Here is a 22,195-nt window from a genome sequence, read left to right as displayed (position 1 = left end):
ATTTGACTTACCTAGTATAGAAAGTATTAGAACCGTTACTAATATATTTTAACAACTGCTGTATTCTATTTACATTTCAGTAGGATTTGTATTACTCTGGTTTCACAACTGTAAATTGAATAACAAATGCGCTCACTGGGCGAACAGAGTTAATCAGGAGGCACTGAAGATGCCTCGTCAAAAAGTTCCTCTACTAGGGCACCGCTGCTGCCGCAAATTTCGTTATTTGCGAAATGCTTTATTTAAAAATATAATTTGCACAGCTTACGTTAAATACAAGTGTATTAACTGCAAAATGTGTAACCATACTAAAAACTATATTTTGGAAGAAAGTCCCCATTCCCCGCCCCCCAAACGCTCAAAAAAATATGTAGAGCGTTAACTTTTACTTTTCTACAAAAACAAGGAGGGCAGGATGCCTCATTCTAGACCTTGAGAAAGTCTTCGACTCTCTAGAATGGGATTACATGTTCGCAACCCTTGAGAAATACAAGCTGGACCCTGCTTTCTTGCAGCTGACTTGTCTACTTTACACCAATCCAGTGGTGAGGGTGAAGGTGGGCTCTTATCTCTCAGGCGCGATTCAAGTGCAGCGTGGGACGAGGCAGGGCTGCCGCTGTCCCCCTCCTATTCGCGCTTCCGATGGAGCCACTGGCTGAGGCACTGAGGACACAACTGCAGGATGGCATACCACAGGGCAATGGCACGCACAAAGTGGGCCGACTATTTTCAGATAAGGACTGGGGAAAAAGTGCTGGCCAGTCCAGCCCAGATTCCCAGAAACGCTCGCTTTAGAAAGATACAATACTACGTTACACAACAAGCGTACCTTACGCCAGCTAACATCAACAGATACTTTCACCACACTGACGCAACCTGCCCCAGATGCGCCGCCCCAGGCGCAGACTTGGTGCACAATCTCTGAGGTTGCTCCACCCTAGGTGAGTACTGGGGAGGGGTGGCCGACACGCTTCGAACCTGCACAGATACCCTTTTACTGGCCCACGTACCTGCAGCATATGTTCCGTAGAACACGTAACACTAAAGTCACTTCTAGATTCCTCGACCTGGGTATAATAGTGGCAAAGCGCCTAATCACGAAATGGTGGAAAGCATCCGAACCCCCGCACGCACAAGCTTGGATGAGCTCTGAACTATCGTGTGCTAGAACTGAAAGTGGAGCGATACGTTGGGAGTAAGTCATAGGCCTCAGGCAAACACTTATTTCCACGTACTGGGATGCAATCCTGGTAGCGTTTCAGCTAGATGAAGATCAGCTAAATCAGCCCCCGCAATCACCTGAACCTGTGCAGGCACCCATCATCTTTAGACTGGTCATAGGCACTAAGCTGGTTCTCCCTCACTGTACACCCACATTTTAACACGCGCACCCACTGAAGGGGCAGGGGCACACCAGGTGGCACTCACACACGCCAACAACTGCAGAAACAAGACAACTCAACTCCAAGTTCCGTTCCCCACCTCCCAGTTGTTGTTGATTGATTGGTATGCCATGCATGCTGCAGCAAAACCAGCTTCAATAAATTACTTGTTACGCAGTTTAAGCGCAGAGGAGCAGATTGACTGTCCGTGCACAGCATGGCCAAGCAAAGACAACCGTTGATTCCTGCCCAGTCGCCATGTCTACCACTCCATTACATGCGCAGCTCTCTCCTTTGATAATGTAAGTATTGCAGACAATGTTATCGCTGCATGTTGCAGCAGAATGTGCCGATTATGGGCGCTAAGCATGTACAACTAATAAAATCAATAAAAACATTCTAAAAACATTCTAAAAAAAAGTCAAAGCAGATTTAAGACATCTGACCAGGGTGAATTAGGGATCCGAATGAAAAGGGAAATTATAAAGATGATATGATCATTCAAATACCAGGGTAAGCCAATGCCTATTGGGTCTGGTTGGTTGGAAAGCAAAATAAACAAACTACTTCTACTATTTCGACTATTAGCTAATTTGAAGTGAATTTTTTAAGGAGTGTGAATTTTAACTCACATTTACCTCAATTCAATTTTGTTGTAACCTTTATGTGAAATTCAGGCTGAACTTAAACAACAAACTGGAAAGGGAGTGGGAACCATGAGAGTAGATCTAATTGCCCAATCTGTGACAGTAGCCTGGAAACTATACCTCATTATCTGGGTTTTTTCCAGGTTATAGAAGTGCCTGGAGAAGATGGCTACTGCAAATCCATAGGTGTGAAGGGGTAATGCATGTTAATCCCGAAACACAAATAATTATACGCTCTAATGACCAAATTAATGTGGTCTACTGTGTTTCCAATTATGTTACCAGGGCATGGTCGGTGTGTTCTAAATAAGTAACCCAAGAGCTAAGATTAGAGGCTATCTGATGTGTGAATCTCAAATAGGGATTTTTTAGAAATCGCTATTTGTGAATTGCAAAACGGGATGTATTAAAGAAATCACAACTTTTTTGCGAATTCTTAGTATTCCTTAATTGCGATTAGCAAATTGCAATTAAGGAATACTTTCTCATTCATTTCTATGGGCCAGGAGACCCATGGGAATGAATGGGAAGTCATTCTCAATTTGCGATTCGCAATTTGAGAATCGCATTGAGAATAATTTCAAGGGTGTCATAAGGACACCCTGATGCACCCCGAAATGAACATGTGCATATGGTGCACATACATGCCTAAGGGCATGTATGTGCGCCACATAGCACCTTTACAAATGAAAAAAGTGCATTTGTGAAAGAAATCACAAATTACCACCAACTTGAAGTTGGTGGTAATTTGCGATTTTTGAATGAGAAATCGCAGAACTTGGGTGCTTGATACATAGCATTTAAGGAATTGCAATTTACGATTCCTTAAATGCTTACACAGAATTAAGGAATCGGAAATTTTGCGATTCTTTAATTTTGCGATGAGAAAACCACTCGTACATCGCGTTTAGCGATTTTCCATTCGCAAACGCTGTATTTTGGCGAATCGCAGTGTTTGCGAATGAAAAATCGTTTGATACATATGTCCCAAAATGAGGTGTTTTTGCGATTAATTTATAATTTTATGACTTTATTTCTTTAATATAAATGTATTTTAAATACAAGTTAATTGTGACGCTAAATTCTGATGTTGCATCATTATGGTTATATGACTTTTTTTTTTAACACATTTTTAATCTATTTGATGAATATGTGGGTCTTTTTTCTAGTCTCGGTTTTTGAAGGGAATTCCAGAGAGAGGAACATTTATCATGGAAAGGCTGACTACCGTATTGTTTGAATCCAAATGGTTGTGTTGACGAAAGACATTAAGTGACAAGCTAGAGGCTACAAGTACTAAGCGACAAACAGATTAACAGATAGCTCAGTGAGCAGCTATCTGTTGATTTATTATCCAATACTAAAAGAAATTCATTAGTAAAATCTTTCATTCTCAAACAAGATATGCTGCTACACAAAGTGTGAATGTGGCCAACGTTGTAATTTGCTGCTTGACATAATTAATACCAAAGCAAAGATGAGTGTACATAGATGTTCCATAAAAACTGCCTCAATGAGCCATGCGCGGTCTATAAGTATATCTAGAGCCAAAGGACTACTGTGTAGCCCTTTATCTTTTATCTGATAAAATTCACTTTCAGCACCCAAATTTCAAAATGAAGATCAGTTAATCGGGAGTGGATTTTGATATTCCCAAACCCAAGCTTTGAATTACCAAAATGCAATACACGTATTTGTGGAAGTGCTGCAGGTCGAAGCATTTGGAAGAAAGTCCCCATTCCCCGCCCCCCAAACGCTCAAAAAATTATGTAGAGCGTTAACTTTTACTTTTCTACAAAAACAAGGAGGCAGTTGCGATTTTGGAAAACGTAAGAAACGCAGGGGGTAATTTTTTTATTGAGATTATTTATTGTACAACTCAGTTGTACTAGTTTGATAAAAGATCATATGTATAATATCAGAATGGTGAAAGGAAGCTTTATTAATGAATTTTCTTTAGTTCCACTAACTGCATTCTTATTTAGTGAATATGTTATTTTCCACAACACTATTTGAAAGTTTTTTTTAGGTTGGAGTTAAAGATTTTGGGCCCGATTCACAATCTAAGTTTACACCAAAAGTCTAAATTTCCACTGAGTTCAGAGACTCTGCCCCAAGTGCGGAAACTCCTAAAGTCCTAAAGATACTACTCGTAACTTATCTTTGCAAATACCGAAAAGTTGTGAAGTTAGACCTTTGGTCTAAACTTAGGGGCACATGCATCATTGAAAATTGCATTCGCAAATGGTGCGAATTGCAAAAATCGTCCGTTTGCTAATGCAATTTGAACTTTTGGGATGCATCATAATTTTTGTACTTTTCGCAATTTAAGAAATCGTAAAATTGCGATTTCTTAAATTGCGATTACATTTAAGGAATCTCAAATTGAGATTCCTTAAATGCAATGCATCAAACTTAAAAAATTAGCGAATTCGCTAATAAGGGGAGCAAATTACCATGAAGTTGACCTTCATGGTAATTTGCGAAAACGTAGAAAAATGCACTTAAGTGCATTTTTCAAAGTTCCATTTTACACACACACATGCCCTTGGGGCATGTGTGTGTGCAAGATGTACTTAAAGGCAGATTTCAGGGGTGCAACAGGGTGTCCTTTTGACACCCTCGCACCCTTGAAATTGCATTCTCAATTTGCGATTCTCTAATTGAGAATCGCAAATTGAGAATGTCTTTCCATTCATTCCTATGGGCCTCTAGGCCCATAGGAATGAATGAGGAGGTATTCCTTAATTGCGAATCTCAATTAGAGAATCGCAATTAAGGAATTTTAAGAAATCGCTATTTTTTTAGCGATTTCTTCATGCATAGCCTTTTGCAATTCTTTATTAGCGAATCCTTATTTTTCGCTAATAAGGAATCGCAAATGGCATTGTTGATGCATGTGGGCCTTAGACCAAAAGTCTAACTTTACCTTTGTGAAGTCGGCCCTTTACGTTGATTACGAACCAGGCTCCGGGTTTCATGATATTTGCAGTCTGTATTTATTCACTTTATTTTTTTTGCATAAAGGAAATAAAAACCACAGTAGGCTATATTTTTGCACACTTAATTTTGCATATAATATATGGCAATATCCATCACTGCATGACTACTACCCAGGGGGTCTTAAAAAAGTTTGCTCTCTTGCCAACATTGGATCATGTAGCCTGTTTGTCATCTTGAACTAAAACCACCCTGTCATTGCTAAGTAAAAAGCTGTGTGGCAGCACTTTGAGTGCCCCCTCCTCTGTGGCTCATGTACTCTTTCATGAGAAAGTAAATGGATGCAGCCTGAGGACTAGGAAAACTTTCATTCTAACAAGGAAAGCTCTGCAGGCTGTCCTGTAATTAGACCTAATGTCAGAATCCTGACAGCATGAGAAACAGTGAACAGCCTGCTCCACTTTAGCAATATTTGTCCATTTTAAAACATGCATTCAGAGGTGAAAGCAGATTCCGTCTCTTTGTATGTATAAAAAGCATTTGCGACAAAGCGTTTAAAACAACCAGTTGGAAGAAAGGGACTGGTGCCTACAATTCTTCGCTTGGGTTATGTAGGAGCAATACTCTGTATGGCAATATTTGGCTAAAGTCATGGAGATCAATTTCTTAACCATGAAATGATTCATTATTCCAATTCTACGGAATTCTCAATTATTGTAAGACACGCTCAAGTACTTCTTGAGTACCTGTGGAGAATACCAATTCTGTACCTCACTATCAATACAATTACTACTTTCCAAGATGTGTAGGTAAAGGGAAACATCCTTTACAACGCAACTTTTACCACGCAGTGCCTTTACGATGCAACTTTTACAACGCAAACCATTACAACGCATTGTGCTGGGGGGCGCTCTAGGATAGGGAATAGATTTAATTTACTATCCAACACCTTCCCTACTATCCACGGGGACTGGAGTTGGAATAGTAAATTAAACTATTCACTATCCAGCACCCCAAAGCGCTATGCGTTGTAAAGGCATGCGTTGTAAATACCGCGTTGTAAAGGCATGCGTGGTAAAAGCATGCGTTGTAATGTCATACATCCGTAGGTAAATGCACAAGAAACATTGTAAAACACTGTTTTTGAAAATGTCCTTTATATCTTAATAGTTTGACCAAGTAATCACAATGCACAGTGTTGGATTTACTACCTAACCCCATGCATATGGTGGTATGTTTTCAGAATTCAAGGACCAAATAACTTTTACTTACCACAAAATGAAACAAGCATTTGCAATGCAATAGGTCTCGCATTAGGCAAAGTTTGAGCTTTTAGTATTGTAAATGGCATTGGCTATTTTTTTTTGCAGTAGTTACGTTATGTTTCCACTCCCGTCACACCTCCAGAAACACAAGTAGACAAGTACGGCAAGCGCCAGGAGCCACAGTGTAAAGCCTGTTAGCATATTCCTGTGCCACCCGCCCAATAGTCCCAGATTCCAACCTGCCAATATAAATAACTAAGCAGCGCACTTTTCTAATCGGTGCTCGTACGACTCGGCCGCCCAAACGCCTCCTTTCTGTGCGACGGGAGCGTTCAGTACTTAAATAAACTGTGGCATCTCGGCGTATTCTGCCGTACAAAAACTCTGTAAAAAGTTGAAAGTTAATGGGGTCTTACCATGATGACGTACGTGCAGTCGCCGGGGAGCCCCCGGAGCACGCAGGAGCTCTGGTGACGATTGCTGCTGCTGCTGTGAGGTGCGTGTGCTCAGGGCAACAAAAGACTCATCCTAGGCTGCCCGCACCTCTCAGGCTCCTCCTGGAGCTCACCCCTCTGTCTATAAAAACACTCCGCCGGTGGCGCCAAACGGGCCGCGCCAAGCACAGCAGCCGCACCGACAGGGCGCAGGAGAATGCCCGGCTCTACTCCCCCCGCACCGGACCCACACCTTCCTTGATGGGGCTGGTGCCTGCGGCGAGGCAGGAGTTAACGAGGTGCGTCTGTTGTGTGGGTGTGACAGCAGAAAATTCTAGTCTGCTGTAAGTGAAGTGCAGGGAGAAGGAGGGGGGTAGAGAACCAACGGGCTCCTGTCAGAACCTGGTACAGATGCCCACCAGTTGTACCCAAGTACCATGCTTGCCTAGGAGGGGGTGGGTTGGCGCCTTTCTGGGTGTGCAGCTCGCAGTCTCACTTCCAAATCTAACTATTGAATAAGTTGGCTTTTCCTGGACTCTGACAGGTACCTTTCTCACCTAATTGAAAACTACTCGACAGAGTGGACACAGTAGCAATGTAAACATGACGGAGAGAGGCGCTGTGCTCCCAGGCGTGCCCGGTCATGTGTGTTTAACCTGGGAAAGATGATGCACAGTGTAGGCACGTTTACTGTGCTTGCAATTTTATGTAGCGCGAATTCGACCCGAAAGTACTTGAGCGCTTCACACGAGCACCACTTCAATTATTTTAGGCATGGGAAAATTAAGTGATTTGCCCAGAATCACAGGGTGTAGTTGAGGTGACGCCGAGACTCGAACCTGGTGGTTCCCCCGGTTCCAGAGTTCGCAGTCTGGCCATTAATGCCCTATTCTCCCACAACTACTTGCACACATTTTTGGGGTTCAGAAGGACAACAGGTTCGGACAACAACGAATATACACAATGAAGTGAAAGTACACAACCTAGTTTATTTATTTGAGGATAGGTACATACTGTGTGTAGCAGACGGCTCCTTTGAAAAGCAGTCACGTTAATATCAGAACACCGTCAGAAACACGAGGGCTCGTTTTCTCACTGGCAGCCCCTTCCACGAGTTTTCCGTCGGTTTGGCGCTCCATTTTAAAAATTTGTTGGAAATATACCAAACCCACCTCGCGCAGCAGACGCAAGCCGACGGTAACATGAGCTCATCCAGGCGGGAAGGCTGCCCTTGTGATTCTAACTGTAAGGATTACTGGGAGGATGTTTAAACCGACAACAAAGTCGGCGTTCAGCATTCCCAACATAAATCCCGCACTCCATGTTTGACGCTTCAAAAATATGCAGCGCCGCATTGTTGCGTCCTATGAACAGGCATACCTAGTGTAACTAGGTTCTTTTATCATAATTTGCAACATACATTTACCTTTTCTGGCATTCGCCTTTAGCCTGCTTGTATTGTAATTGCTGTTTACGCTGTCGTGTTAAATACACTCAATTGAAAATCAGTTTTGCTGTTTACGCTGTCGTGTTAAATACACTCAATTGAAAATCAGTTTTACTTTTGTGGAATGCGAAATGTATCCATTAAAACTAGAGGTCGTCTAAGCATTTTTGTTTAATTCCGGCAGTACATACGAAGTTGCACAAGTATTTTAAAGTGATGCCTCATTGGTGCTTGTATTCCGTGCTCTGCCGGCCTGCGACCAGAAAGTCAGGCAGGCCGGCGCGACAACAGGAAGTAGGAGGGCGGGAGCCTACCCCGCCTCCCACGGAAGAGCCGGAAGAGCGGCGATTCGTTGCAGCACCGGAGCAGGCAGGAGCCTACCCTGCGCCCCTGTGCCGAAGAATGGAGAAAGAGTCCTGCTGCCGGTGAGTGGGGCTGCGCTTTGTGGCTGGCCTGCGAGGGCGGGAGGGGGGCATGTGTGGGCGCGCGCGCGGCGGCGGCCTGTGTATGTGTGCGTGTGTCTTGGAGTCTGTGTGTATGCGTGTGTGACTGTGGGGGAGGAGGAGGAGGGGATTGCCTGTCTGGGTGCCTGCGTGTCTGTGTAAGTGCGAGTGCGCGCCTGTGTGTGTGTGTGTGTGTCTGTGTCTGTCTGTGTGCATGCATGCATGCGCGGTAGGCTGGGAGGGCGGCGCAGGACGGAACGTGCGCGTTCGCGCACACCAATCCAGCCTGGACTGCGCTCGTGCACCTTCTCGTCCGTCCTTCCCTCGAGACAGCTGACTATACGTCTCCGTCCCTGGAAGCATCCTTTGGATGCTAATTCCAGGGCGAGACCTAAAAATGAATAAGTACCTCTTGTCCGGACCAACACAAACACCAAGATACAGAAGGTATGACTCAACGCAAATACTGGCAATGAGGACAGAGGTGGTATGGTGAGCAAAAGAATGATGGATTAAACCCAGATTCTTGTGACTGGGGGTGAATGTTTGCATTGTGCAGCATTCCGTCCATCAATTGTTTCTTTTGCATATGTCGCCCTACGTGGGACAGGTATGTCCAGACGTAGGTCCCGTGCTCACTACACCACTGGATTCAAACTAGCCTGGCTGATGAAGGGTGATGCCCTGAAATCGGTCCCAGGATGCTTGTTTCCGGTCCAAGGAGAACCTGGCTTGGCAGCTCGGGCTGGAGTGGTCCCACAAGGAACAGGGTAAAGACTGATTTGCATATGACTGGATGCAAACCTGGGTGGTTTGGTGAGCAAAAGAATGATGGATTAAACCCAGATTCTTGAGACTGGGGGTGAACGTTTGCATTGTCTAGCATTCCGTCCATCCATTGTTTCTTTTGCATATGTCGCCTTAAGTGGGACGGGTATGCCCAGATGTGGGTCTCGTGCTCACTACACCACTAGATTCAAGCTAGCCTGGCTGATTAAGGGTGATGCCCTGAAACCAGTCCCAGGATGCTTGTTTCCGGTCCAGGGAGTACCTGGCTAGGCAGTTCGGGCTGGACTGTTCCCACAAGGAACAAGGTCAAGACTAATTTGCACATGGCTGGGTCCACACAGGGGTGGTGTGGTGAGCAAAAGAATGATGGATTAAACCCAGATACTTGTGACTGAAGGTGAATGTTTGCATTGTCCAGCATTCAGTCCATCAGTTGTTTCTTTTGCATATGTCACCCTAAGCGCGACAGGTATGCCCAGACGTGGGTCCCGTGCTCACTACACTACTGGATTCAAGCTGGCCTGGCTGATGAAGGGTGATGCCCTGAAACCGGTCCCATGATGCTTGTTTCAGTCCAGGGAGGACCTGACTTGGCAGTGCGGGCTGGACTGGTCCCACAAGGAACAGGGTTAAGACTGATTTGCATATGGCTGGGTCCAAACTGGGTGGTGTGGTGAGCACAAGAATGCTGGATTAAACCCAGATCCGTGTGACTGGGGGTAAATGCTTGCATTGCCCAACATTTCGTCCATCAACTGTTTCTTTTGTATTTGTCGCCCTAAGTGGGACGGGTATGCCAAGACGTGGGTCCCGTGCTCACTACACCACTGAATTCAAGCTAGCCTGGCTGATGGAGGGTGATGCCCTGAAACTGGTCCCAAGATGCTTGTTTCCGGTCCAGGGAGGACCTAGCTTGGCAGTTCAGCTAGAGTGTTCCCACAAGGAACAGGGTCAAGACTGATTTGCATATGGTTGGGTCCAAACTGGGGTGGTGTGGTGAGCAAAAGAATGATAGATTAAACCCAGATCCTTGTGATTGGGTGTGAATGTTTGCATTGTCCAGCATTCCGTCCATCAATTGTTTCTTTTACTTATAAATAAAAGTGCCTTTTTGGTCACTGATTAATTTAGGCACGCAATTGGTTATCACTCGTGCACTCTGTCATTCATCATTGCACTTATGCATTCCCTCACCAACCCTCTGAGCCATTCTTGCATTCTCCCACGTAGACAATGACAATGAACATACACGCAAACTCAGAAACATATGCAAGATACACTAACAGAATAAAAGTAGAAAAAAAGAAAGGCTGCACAGGATGCGGAACATTGCAAATTAATTGAATGCCAAATAAGCGGCCCATCGTTACCATTTGGGGAGTAATATGCTGTAAAAAATGACAAGAAAATGAGTAAAAGTAAATATAAGATAGGGTACCTGTAAAGGGAGACAATAGAAAACGAAGTGAGAAAAAGTGCCCCTCTATGTGTGGTCACCCCTCCATTTCTTTAGGACTGATGCAACATGTTTCTGAACTCCATGCATTGGGGTGCATGCCCCAATGTAACCCATAAAACATGGTAAAACTGGAGAATCCCCAAATGGCAGGTTTTATTTTTATAACACTTACTCGGACTTGAACCGTGGGGTTGTTGTAGAGGAGATGGACCAATCTGTGGAACTTTGTTCCCAGACTTGCTCTTAGGAGGACCGCCTCCAGGAAATCCCAGGACATCTTGTAAAAGGCCTATCAAAGACTACAAAGAGAAGAGCCAAAGTGCCATCCAGGTCCTGTGTCTGGGAAAGAGCCCTCAGCACTACCAGGCAGAAGCACAGCGGCGTGTGCTATTGCCCGGTATGAACCCACATGAATCTTGGTGAATAAGAGGTGATAAGGTACGGGTCAGCCGAGCCACCAGAACTTTAGCCAAGATCTTAATGACTGCATTAAAAGTGAGATCAAGTGGTAGGAGGAGCACCGGTCCGGAGGCAAGCCCTCCTTGGGAATAACAACAATGGTGGCACAGTCTAGGTCAGGGAGAAGGATCCCCATTGTATCACCTCAGAGTAGACATTCAGCAAGCAGGGTGTTAAAATGGTATGGAACTACTTTTAACGCCTTAACCGTGGCGGTTTTTCCGCCGCGTGGTGCGGGCGTTCTATTAGGTGGGCGGGGATCCGTCGGGTGCTCCCGTCGGCCGTTGACCGACGGGAGCATGCAATTGGCGTGCAGGTATGGCTTGGTCGACCTCTCACTCAGTCAGAGCCTGGTCTAATTAATTGGCCAAGGAGGGTGGAATAGAGGGTAGTGATATATCCCAGAGAATAGATTTCTCCATCTCAAAGAGGGGCGTCGGACATCGTGTTTAGAGGCCTTGGTAGAATGTTGCAAAGACCTGAGCAATTGCCGGCATCTACTCATGGAGAACGCCAGCTGAGGCTCTAACGGTAGACACCACTCTGGTGGCGATATTATGAGTCGCCAGCCAGTAGAATATTTTACCCGACTTGTGTACAGATTCATAAACTCTTTGGGTCGATGCCCACCAGCAGTGCTATGCCTCCTCAAGGGGAACCTCATGCTGGTTGGCCCGCATCCACGTCAGGAGACGCTGTGTCTCCTCTGTGCCAGATTGTTGGGAGCGATGCTCCAAATTAAGTATTTGAGTTTTGAGGTCAGTCACCCGCTTTTGTTGCAGGGACTCTTGCTGCCTCACATTGCACTACAAGAGTCCCTTCATGGAGGGTTTGCTCGATGCCCACAGCCTTCATTTGCCTGAAGGAAGGCCTGTATCTCCTCCACAAACGAAAGAGATGCATTCAGGAGCCTTCGGATGCCACGCACTAATCCTCCAGATAGGACATAGAGTCTTCGAGCGAGCACCCTATTCCGCTAGTAGGGGGGCATGGTCAGATATACCAAGAGGGAGGATTCGGAAGGAACACAGCGAGAGTTGGTCCATCGCTGACAGCCAAAGCAAATCAATCCGAGACTCTGTATTGTGAGCTGCGGACAGCTGTGTGTACGCTCATAGCAATGGGTGTCAGGAATGCCATGCATCACCTAGGCCCATAGAGTCAGATCAAGTAAATAAACCAGTCAAGCGAGTCAGACAACCAGGTTGGGGGGCAGCTGAGGTGTACCGTTTGGGTCCAGGACTGCAATAAATTCTCCTCTCACTAGTGTGGTCCCTGCGGGAAAGGCCTCCAGTAAGGATCAGAGTACCTGAAGGTGGGCTGCAGCAGCTGTGGGTGGGGCATAACACAAGATAAAGTTGTACTGTTTAGCAGCCATATGGCCATCAACCCCTGCATATCTCCCTGGGGATTCTCATGTATCTTGTTTACGGTCAATGGAAGGGACTTGTGCAATAGGAGGGCCACCCCGCTGGAGCCTCTGGCAAAGCCCAAGTGAAAAACCCTATCATAGCCTAAGCGGCCTAGAAAGGGGCAGTTATTCCCTAATAGGTGGGTTTCCTCCAACAGGAATCTATCTGGCTTGTATCGTTTGATATAGCTCAAGTCAGCAGATCTCTTAATACGTACTAAAAGATCATAAGGATTCCAAGAGAGCATTGTGATCACCTGAGTGTGATGGCAATGGTACATTTGGGGACTCTCAGAGGACCTGAATCGTCCCTGCACGGAAACACCAAGCACAGCTATAAATGCCTACATTATGGCATAGGTGAGCCGTGGGAGTGAAAATCTGAAAGGTAATAACAAAGGCAGAAGAAAAGAACAATCCCATCAGGATCAACGTAAATCAGATGATGGAGATACGGCTGGTTCCGGGCTTCGCGGACGAATGCGTCACGGTCATTAAGAATTCGGAGCATCACCGGTCGAGGTGGTGCTACGGGCGGTGGCTTTAGGTTAATGATCGATGTGCTTTCTCAATAACAAACATGTCAGCGGTCTTGTCTGCTGGGACTCAGGATTAAAACCAGGCTTCCATAGTTTCGGCCAGAGTTGAACTCTCAAAAGTCTCTAGGAGGCACAGATTATTAGATCTTGAGCCATTTTCTGCATCTTCTGTCATTGCATCGAGGGTCATAAACAAGGTCATTAACTTGGACACTTGGTGTTTGAGTGTGGTTACTTCATCTTCGTCATGGAGATCTGTGTCTTAGTTTCAGTCACTCTTATCAACAACTTTGCTTAGGTCCTGCCACAACAGCGAGAGGCCAATCAGGAGGCCATTAACCTTGTTCTCCACCGCCTCATGCAAATCCTGGATTGCCTTGAGGAGCATGCTCAAATCCACGCAGACTGGGGTGTGGCTGAGGGGAGAGGGGCTACCCTGTTGGTAGGCTCGCAAACCAGCACCCCGCAAGCGGGTGCCACCATTGTGGGGGCCAAGGCCTCCACCTCTCCCCACCCCCGGTCGGCACTGGAACAGGGACACGGTCCTGGTGGGTACCACGGCCCAGAACCCACCCTACTTGCACCGAGGGGCGGGCCCCTAATCGCCTCTCCTGTTGTCCACTCAGGAGCAACCCCACTCCACCGCAGCCACTGCTCCAGTCCTGGGGGACCATGGGTGCACTCACCGGTCTGGGGCTCCCCTCGGCTGTCGAGGGCCAGCTCACCGGCTCTGCCCGGTTCCTCGATGTCTAGAAGGTCCAGTCTCTGATTCCAGTCAGGTACGGTGCCAGTCAGTGCCTCACAGGCCGTAGGGCTGTAGCAACTCGGTGCCAGTAGTAATTTTGGATCGAGCCGTTCACCAGTCGGACACCACGACGTGGATCCATCTGCCTCGCCACTGCCTCAGGAGCGTCGGAAAGGGTGGCAGAAACACCCTGCTTGTCTGGGGCCCGGCAAGGGGTGACACACCTAGCACTGTCAGGCAGGATGAGAATGGATCAATTTCGGGTGGTAGGAGCCTCACTAAAGCTTGACTGCCATCTTGGTCACGCACCCCAAATGGCAGATTTACCCTACCAGCAAGGCTGTTGCATAAGGTGGAGGTAATACACAAATGGCATGGAAAGTTAAATATCTCCTGTGGACTGCAGCACATAGTCTGCCATGCACTCACCAGGTAAGGAAAACATGGTTTAAGGCCTATATGTCTCCTATCTAAAGCAGTTTTAAACTTGCAGGCTGGCCTGTCAGAATAACTAATTTTTGACAGGTAGGAGTCTGACTTTTAAATATGATGTAAGTTACCCCTCAATAGGCCTTGAAGCCCACAAGGAAAAGGGTGCTTAACATTTGAAAGTGGAACATGTAAGCAGTTATGGTTGGTATGCTCCTTCAGTGACCGGCACCAATAAGCTATTTTTATTGCATAGATGCTGCGGCTTTTCTGTAAGAAATGTTAAAGATTAGTTTAAATGCTGATTATGTAACATTGATTTATAATAAGGTACCACGCTCATATTACTCTTCTTAATATTTTTGGGGATTTTTGATAAATATACGAAAAACATGACTTTTAGAAAGACATACGTTTCCTGCCTAAAGCTGCAGCAAGCTGATTAGCAATTGCTGGGAAAATCCACTCTAAGAGCACAGACCAGGGATTGGGCTTGCGTGAAAAATAGCACGCAGATTAACAAAAGCTGGGCATTGGAGGATGGCGCAGAACTTTATTAACTTGAAAGGGCCCAAGAGGAGGTCTGTTATTTTATAGTTTATTGATAAAGGATACCTGAAGAGGAGGGGTCTTTTTATTCCAGGATACACTTTAGCCCTCCTTAATTAATTCCCATTTGAGCGGGGTGCCAGCACCACAACGAGTTTGGAGAGGTTGAGAGTGAGAAGACTACCCATTATACTGGACACACTCCAGGGGAGCCACACGCTCCCTCTAGGGCTCTGTGCTGTTGGGCCAATGCGTGCTATGGTGCTCAGTCAAGGTGAGGTGCGTTTCCCTGATTGTATTTGTGGCAGTCATTGGGGGCATTGTTTGGGTTCCGCAGTGCTGAGGGGGTCCACCTGCATACGTATCAGAATAAGGGGGGGGAACAGGGGCAGAGAATAGGGGGGGGGGAACAGGGGCAGAGAATAGGGAGGGGGGACAAGGTGAGGAAAGGGCAGTCTAGATATGGGTGGGGGCGGGGAATGACACTACAGTTGGTGAATGGGGAGCAAAAGAATGGGAAGGCTGGTGGGAGTAGAGGGCTTGTGAGGGCGTGTGAGCACCGTGTAGAGTGGGGTAAAGGAAGGTGAGACGGGGGAGGAGAGGCAAAGTGCTGACGGCAAGGCCAGGGCCGCAGAGGGCCTCCCAGTTCTGTGGCTGGGTGCACCAGTGGGGCACAGGCAAGTACGTTGTAGCATTGAGGGGGTGGGAGGGTGTGGCAGGAGCACGTCTCAGGGTTCTCCCGGGAAGAATGATGCCCATGTTTGCACGAATACCCCGCCTGGTCCTGTAAGTTGTATATTACGCGTTTGTGAGCCGCAGTCTGAATCATTGCTAATGTCCAGTCCTGCTGTGAGGGTGGCATTGGCGACCTCCACTGGCGAAGTATACATAACTTGGCCGTTGCTAGAACTGTGCATAGAAGGTGGCGCTGCGGGGGAGGTCCGAGGAGTCCCCAGTATCGGGAGGAGGATTACAGAAGGGGAGGGGAAGTTAAGGGGCATTGTTGCTCCCAGGGTGTTCCCGACAGCCATCCAGAAGGGCAGCACCGAGGGACATTCACAGAAGACGCAAGGGAGGTTGCCTTGGGTGGCCGTGCACCTCCAGCAGTTCGTATGAGGTAGGACACCTGTCCTGCTCATTCTCACTGGGGTTCAAAGCCAGTCATGGAGCGTCTTGAAGAGGCAGAATTTCAAGCGGGCCTCACTGGCCCTCTTGTCTGGGGCTTTCAAGATGTCAGCCCAGTATTCCTCCTGTCCTAGCGCTAAGGTTTCTCTCTCAGAGTCCAGAACAGACGAACCACTAAAGAGGAACAATTAAGTGGATCTATATAGCCAGGTCTTTAGCTTTTTCCGGAACCTGTTTTTCCCTGCCTAAGCAGAAGAGAGCTCCACATCTTAGCGACCAAGAGGCGAAAGGAGTATCCTCCAATGCAAACCATTTTAGTAACAGGGATACTGTCCAGAGGCCCCTGCTGATCTCAAACTTCTCCTTGGGGAGTAGGACGTGAGCAGAGGGTACAGATACCACAGGCCCTTATTGTGAGAGACTTGTAACAATAGCACATGGCTTTCAAGGAAACCCTTTCCTTTAGTGGTAGCCAGTGTACTTTCACAAAAGAAGGAGCTGTAAGGGAACGTCTTGGCAGATTTAACAACAGTCGAGCTGCTGAGTCTGCACACATTGGAGTCTCATCAGTCATGGCTGTGAGAACCCCAGATATAAAACATTGTAGTAGTCCAGTTTGGACATTTTCAGAGCCTAGACCAATGAGTTCCTGACTGCATCTTTTAGAATTCTGAGGATCTTTTTAAACGTTTTTAAGATCCCAAAGAATTGTCTTGCTGGGCTCAAGATCTGATTATTGAATGAGGGCTTTGAGTCAAACCAGAAACCGAGATTTTTAACTCTAGAGGCCCAAGCGACTCCGCCCACCAGATTGTAAACCAAATCGAAGGCTGCTTGCTGTAGGAAAGTGGGTTCTGTTGCAGTAACCCCCTCCACTTTTTGCTAGAACACTGATGCTTTTTTGACTTGATGTGCCCTGGGTCCCTGCCAATCAGGTTCCCAAGGCCTGTGTGCTTTCCCCAAAACTATCCCAATAGACATCTCTGGCCACAGGTCAGCCCCTGGTAAATGGTACCACAGGTACCCAGGGCACTGTGACCAGGGAAGACCTCTAAGAGCTGCAGCATTTATTGTGCCACCCTTAGAGGCCCTGTACCTTTACACACACACACTTCCTTTGCAGGCTGCAGGTTTTGGTGTGGAACAAAGTAAAGAGTCGACATGGCACACATTCCTGTGTGCTATGCCTACAACCTACTGCCGTGGCATAGATCAGTCACCCCTCTAGCTAGGCGCCCTATACCAGTGGTGAGGGTACATGTGCATGTGCCCTGTACCCCTAGAGTGTCTAAGTCCATTCTTAGACACTGTTGGTGCAGTGCTGCCATTAAGAGTATATGGTGCTGGTATTTTGTAATTACAAACTCCACAGCACCATAATGGCTACACTCAAAACTGAGAAGTTTGGTATCAAACTTCTCAGCACATTAAACCCACACTGATACCAGTGTGGGATTCAATGAAAAATGCTCACAGAGGGCATCTTAGAGATGCCCCCTGAAAAAAGACCAGCCTTTGGTGGGCTGCCAGACTGGTACACATCACCCTGCCACCACGAGACATGTTTCTGGAGCCCTAGGGTGGGAGCCTTCGCTCCCTGAGCCCAAAAATAAAGCCTATCCTAGGAGGAGGTGTTCACACCTCCCCCAGGCCAAAGGGCCATCTGTGGCAGGGAAGCTTCAAAGGCGTGGCAGCCTTTGTAATGTGACTCCCAGCCCCTCCTGCTATCAGGAGCAGGCCCCCTTCTTGTCTCCCTTCCTTTTTGGTGGGAAACAGTCAGGAAAAACTAGCTAGCCCAAAAGGTGTGCCCACCTCTGCCAACTCCACCCCCAAGGTGGGGGAGGCAAGGTGAAGCCCACTCTTCAGTCCCCACCATCTTGCAGATGACAGGCACTCCCCAATCAGGATTAGGGATTTTGCTCATTCTCCCGCGTGGGGTGAGCACACTAAGTTTGTAGTTACCCTAAGGTCAGTAGTCCATTGGCTACTGACCTTGAGACCCCTAAAACCCCCCTAAATACAGTAGTTAGGGGGCAACCCTGAACCAAGAACTCAAATTCCCGCAACATAAGGAGAAAAAGGACGAAAGAAGACACCCAGCAGAGGAGACTACAGAGAACAACTGACTTGGCCCCAGCCCTACCGGCCCGTATGCAATTTCCAGAGATCCTGCGCCAATAATCATCTTGTCCTGCAACCAGTGACCTCCAGAACCCCTGGGCGGACTGACTGCCTTCAACAAAGCCCGGATCACCTGTGAACAGCAGCTCTATTCAGAAGAAACACCAAAGAAAGACTCAGAGTCTGCTGAGGAAAAAGAAACCCGACGCCTGGCACCACCATTGCACCCGTCGCCTACGGCCCGAGTTTGAGTGGCCCACTGGTCCCAACGATGTCTCCCAGCTCTCCAGAGTCTGAGTCCACTGTGGGTTGACCCCTCCAGGACTTCCCAACGTCGCCTGCAGCCTCTGCACAGAGACCACCCCCACAACTGCGAGTGGCCCGGTAAGGTGAAATCATACCTCCAAAGACACCCCTGCATCCAGCCACCCTGCACCCTGGAGAAGAGAACCAGAGGTGCACCTACATCCACAGGCCCTCCAGCTTACCTGCCCAGCTGGTGGGTCCTCCCAGAAAACCAAAACCAAAAATCCCCATTGAAAACAGGGCACCCGACGCCAAAATAGCACCCTGCTCCCAGCCGCCCTTGCACCGTTGCGGGTACATTTTTCGTGCTAAACAGGATCCCCTTTTGCCCTGAGCCTAACACCAGGAGCTTGGCTCCCACAACCTTGTGGCCTGCTCGTCAGCAGCCCCTAACCGGAGGCCCCCTATTCCCCACTGGATAACATAGGGCCTCAGCACTCTGCAACCGGCCGCCCTAGTGCTGCTGAGGATGTAACAACAGTGCATCCCTGATCCTGGGGCACCCCTGAGTCGACCCCTAGAAACTCAACTACCACTACCGAATACTTACCCTAAAACCGATAACACTATTTTCTGCCTTAGGATAACATTGACAGTTTTTCTTGGAAAAGTTTCTAAGTGTGGGAGCCAAGCTCCTGGTGTTAGGCTCAGGGCAAAAGGGGATCCTGATTAGCACAAAAAGTGTACCCGCAGTGGTGCAGGGGCGGCTGGGTGCAGGGTGCTGTTTTGGCGTCGGCTGCCCTGTTGTTTTCAATGGGGATTTTGGGTTTTGGTTTTCTGGGAGGACTCAACAGTTGGGCAGGTAAGCTGGAGGGCCCGGGGATGTAGGTGCACCTCTGGTTCTCTTCTCCAGGGTGCAGGGCGGCTGGATGCAGGGGTGTTTTTTGAGGTAGGATTTCACCTTACCGGGACACTCGCAGTTGTCTGTTTTCAGAAAAGTAATCTCAAAATTAACTCACCTGTAATCTTACTGAAAATCCTACACTAAGTACATATACTGTATTTACAAAGCATTGCATTTCTCAGAAACAATACTGTAAGTCAAAACTGTATATCTACTGCAAAATACTTATCACTTACCTGTGCCAGGCCTGCTTGGTTCTAGGAAATAAAATAACTAAGAGAATGTTTTCATACAAAAACAATTTGTCTGAAGTTCAGTCTGAGTGTGCAAATTCATTTGCTGACTGAGTGTGTACAACAAATGCTTAACACTGTACTCTGAAACTGCCTTACTGCTCGACCACACTACCACAAATAGAGAGTGAGAGGTACTATTTAACTTTAACTCTGCCTACCTTTGGGGTTCCACTGGACTCTGTGCACACTATACCTCACTTTGGTATAGTATATACAGAGCCAGCTTCCTACACTTGCCAAGGATAAGAAACTCAGTTTTCTCAGCATTTAGCTTGAGACAACGGGGGTTCATCCACTCAGCTTCCTCCTATTGATGAATTTTCACTTTTTTATCCTACATGTATTTGGACTTTCTTGCATCTATTTATTTTCTGAGAATTGAAATTGTGCAATTTGACTTAAATTGAACACAATGGAAATTGCTTACACCTCATGGTTGAATCACACATTACAAATGGGCTATCAGAGTTTACCATGCAACAGAACTTATAGGCATCCTAAGGTAAATTATTGTGAAGGTAATAAATGTTGGATGCCTCTCATACTGAATGAAAGCCTCATAGGTATCTACTTATCGACAAGGCCAAAAAAGTAGATTGTGAAAATGATCATATTTTCTAAATGCAAAGATAGCAGCATGTGCTTTTTGAGTTTCAATTCTAGATGAGAAAACTCCTGGCTTCAAAATTAATGTGAACTCCTTCAGAATGTGGGATGTTTCTAAATAACGTTTTTTGTCAACTGAAAGTGGCTCCTCTGCTGCCAGAATACTGAAGATTGTAACACTGCTGTTAATGCACTGATAGTATCTATACACATAGGGAGGCAACACAAAAGTCGGCTTTTGTCATTCCTGCCCCACTTTAAAGAACACATGAATGATACAGCTGATGCTTTTCTGACCATTTGAAAATGGGAAAGCAATTAAAACAAGCATTTGCAATGCAATGGTCTCGGCATCATTAAAGGTAGAGCTATTGGCATTGCTCATGACATTTCTTTTTTTTTCTTTAAATCATAAATAAATGGCATTGTCATTTACATTGTCAATACACACCACTCTGCACTCAACTGCACTCACCTGCACTGCACTGCACTCACCTGCACTGCACTGCACTGCACTCAACGGCACTCACCTGCACTGCACTCACCTGCACTGCACTCACCTGCACTGCACTGCACTCACCTGCACTGCACTGCACGCACCTGCACTGCACTCACCTGCACTGCACTCACCTGCACTCACCTGCACTGCACTGCACTCACCTGCACTGCACTGCACTCACCTGCACTGCACTGCACTCACCTGCACTGCACTGCACTCACCTGCACTGCACTGCATTCACATGCACTGCACTGCACTCACCTGCACTGCACTCACCTGCACTGCACTCACCTGCACTGCACTGCACTCACCTGCACTGCACTCACCTGCACTGCACTCACCTGCACTGCACTGCACTCACCTGCACTGCACTCACCTGCACAGCACTGCACTCACCTGCACTGCACTCACCTGCACTGCACTCACCTGCACTGCACTGCACTCACCTGCACTGCACTCACCTGCACTGCACTGCATTCACATGCACTGCACTGCATGCCACTGCACTGCACTCACCTGCACTGCACTCACCTGCATGCCACTGCACTGCACTCACCAGCACTGCACTGCACTCACCTGCACTCCACTGCACTGCACTCACCTGCACTGCACTCACCTGCACTCCACTGCACTCACCTGCACTGCACTGCACTCACCTGCACTGCACTGCACTCACCTGCACTGCACTCATCTGCACTGCACGCACTGCACTCACCTGCACTGCACTCACCTGCACTGCACTCACCTGCACTGCACTCACCTGCACTGCACTGCACTCACCTGCACTGCACTCACCTGCACTGCACTGCACTCACCTGCACTGCACTGCACTCACCTGCACTGCACGCACTGCACTCACCTGCACTGCACTCACCTGCACTGCACTCACCTGCACTGCACTGCACTCACCTGCACTGCACTCACCTGCACTGCACTCACCTGCACTGCACTCCACTGCACTGCACCCACCTACACTGCACTGCACTCACCTGCACTGCACTGCACTCACCTGCACTGCACTCCACTGCACTGCACTCACCTGCACTGCACTGCACTCACCTGCACTGCACTCACCTGCACTGCACTCACCTGCACTGCACTGCACTCACCTGTACTGCACTCACCTGCACTGCACTCACCTGCACTGCACTCACCTGCACTGCACTGCACTCACCTGCACTGCACTCACCTGCACTGCACTGCACTCACCTGCACTGCACTGCACTCACCTGCACTCCACTCACCTGCACTGCACTCACCTGCACTGCACTCACCTGCACTGCACTGCACTCACCTGCACTACACTCACCTGCACTCACCTGCACTGCACTGCACTCCACTGCACTGCACTCACCTACACTGCACTGCACTCACCTGCACTGCACTGCACTCACCTGCACTGCACTGCACTCCACTGCACTCACCTGCACTGCACTGCACTCACCTGCACTGCACTGCAG

The 22,195-nt window shown here is 47.6% G+C and overlaps 1 protein-coding gene across 2 annotated transcripts in view; it reads right to left on the bottom strand.

The window, feature by feature from the left end:
• BIVM (basic, immunoglobulin-like variable motif containing) overlaps window positions 1–22,195 on the bottom strand; it is a 265,082-nt gene that overhangs the window by 208,078 nt on the left and 34,809 nt on the right. The window lies entirely within an intron of this gene.

This window comes from Lissotriton helveticus, chromosome 8 (assembly GCF_964261635.1).
Source record: "Lissotriton helveticus chromosome 8, aLisHel1.1, whole genome shotgun sequence".
In the NCBI taxonomy this organism is placed as follows: domain Eukaryota; kingdom Metazoa; phylum Chordata; class Amphibia; order Caudata; family Salamandridae; genus Lissotriton; species Lissotriton helveticus.
Note: the sequence above shows the minus strand (reverse complement) of the source record. Positions and strands in the feature narration are given on the sequence as shown.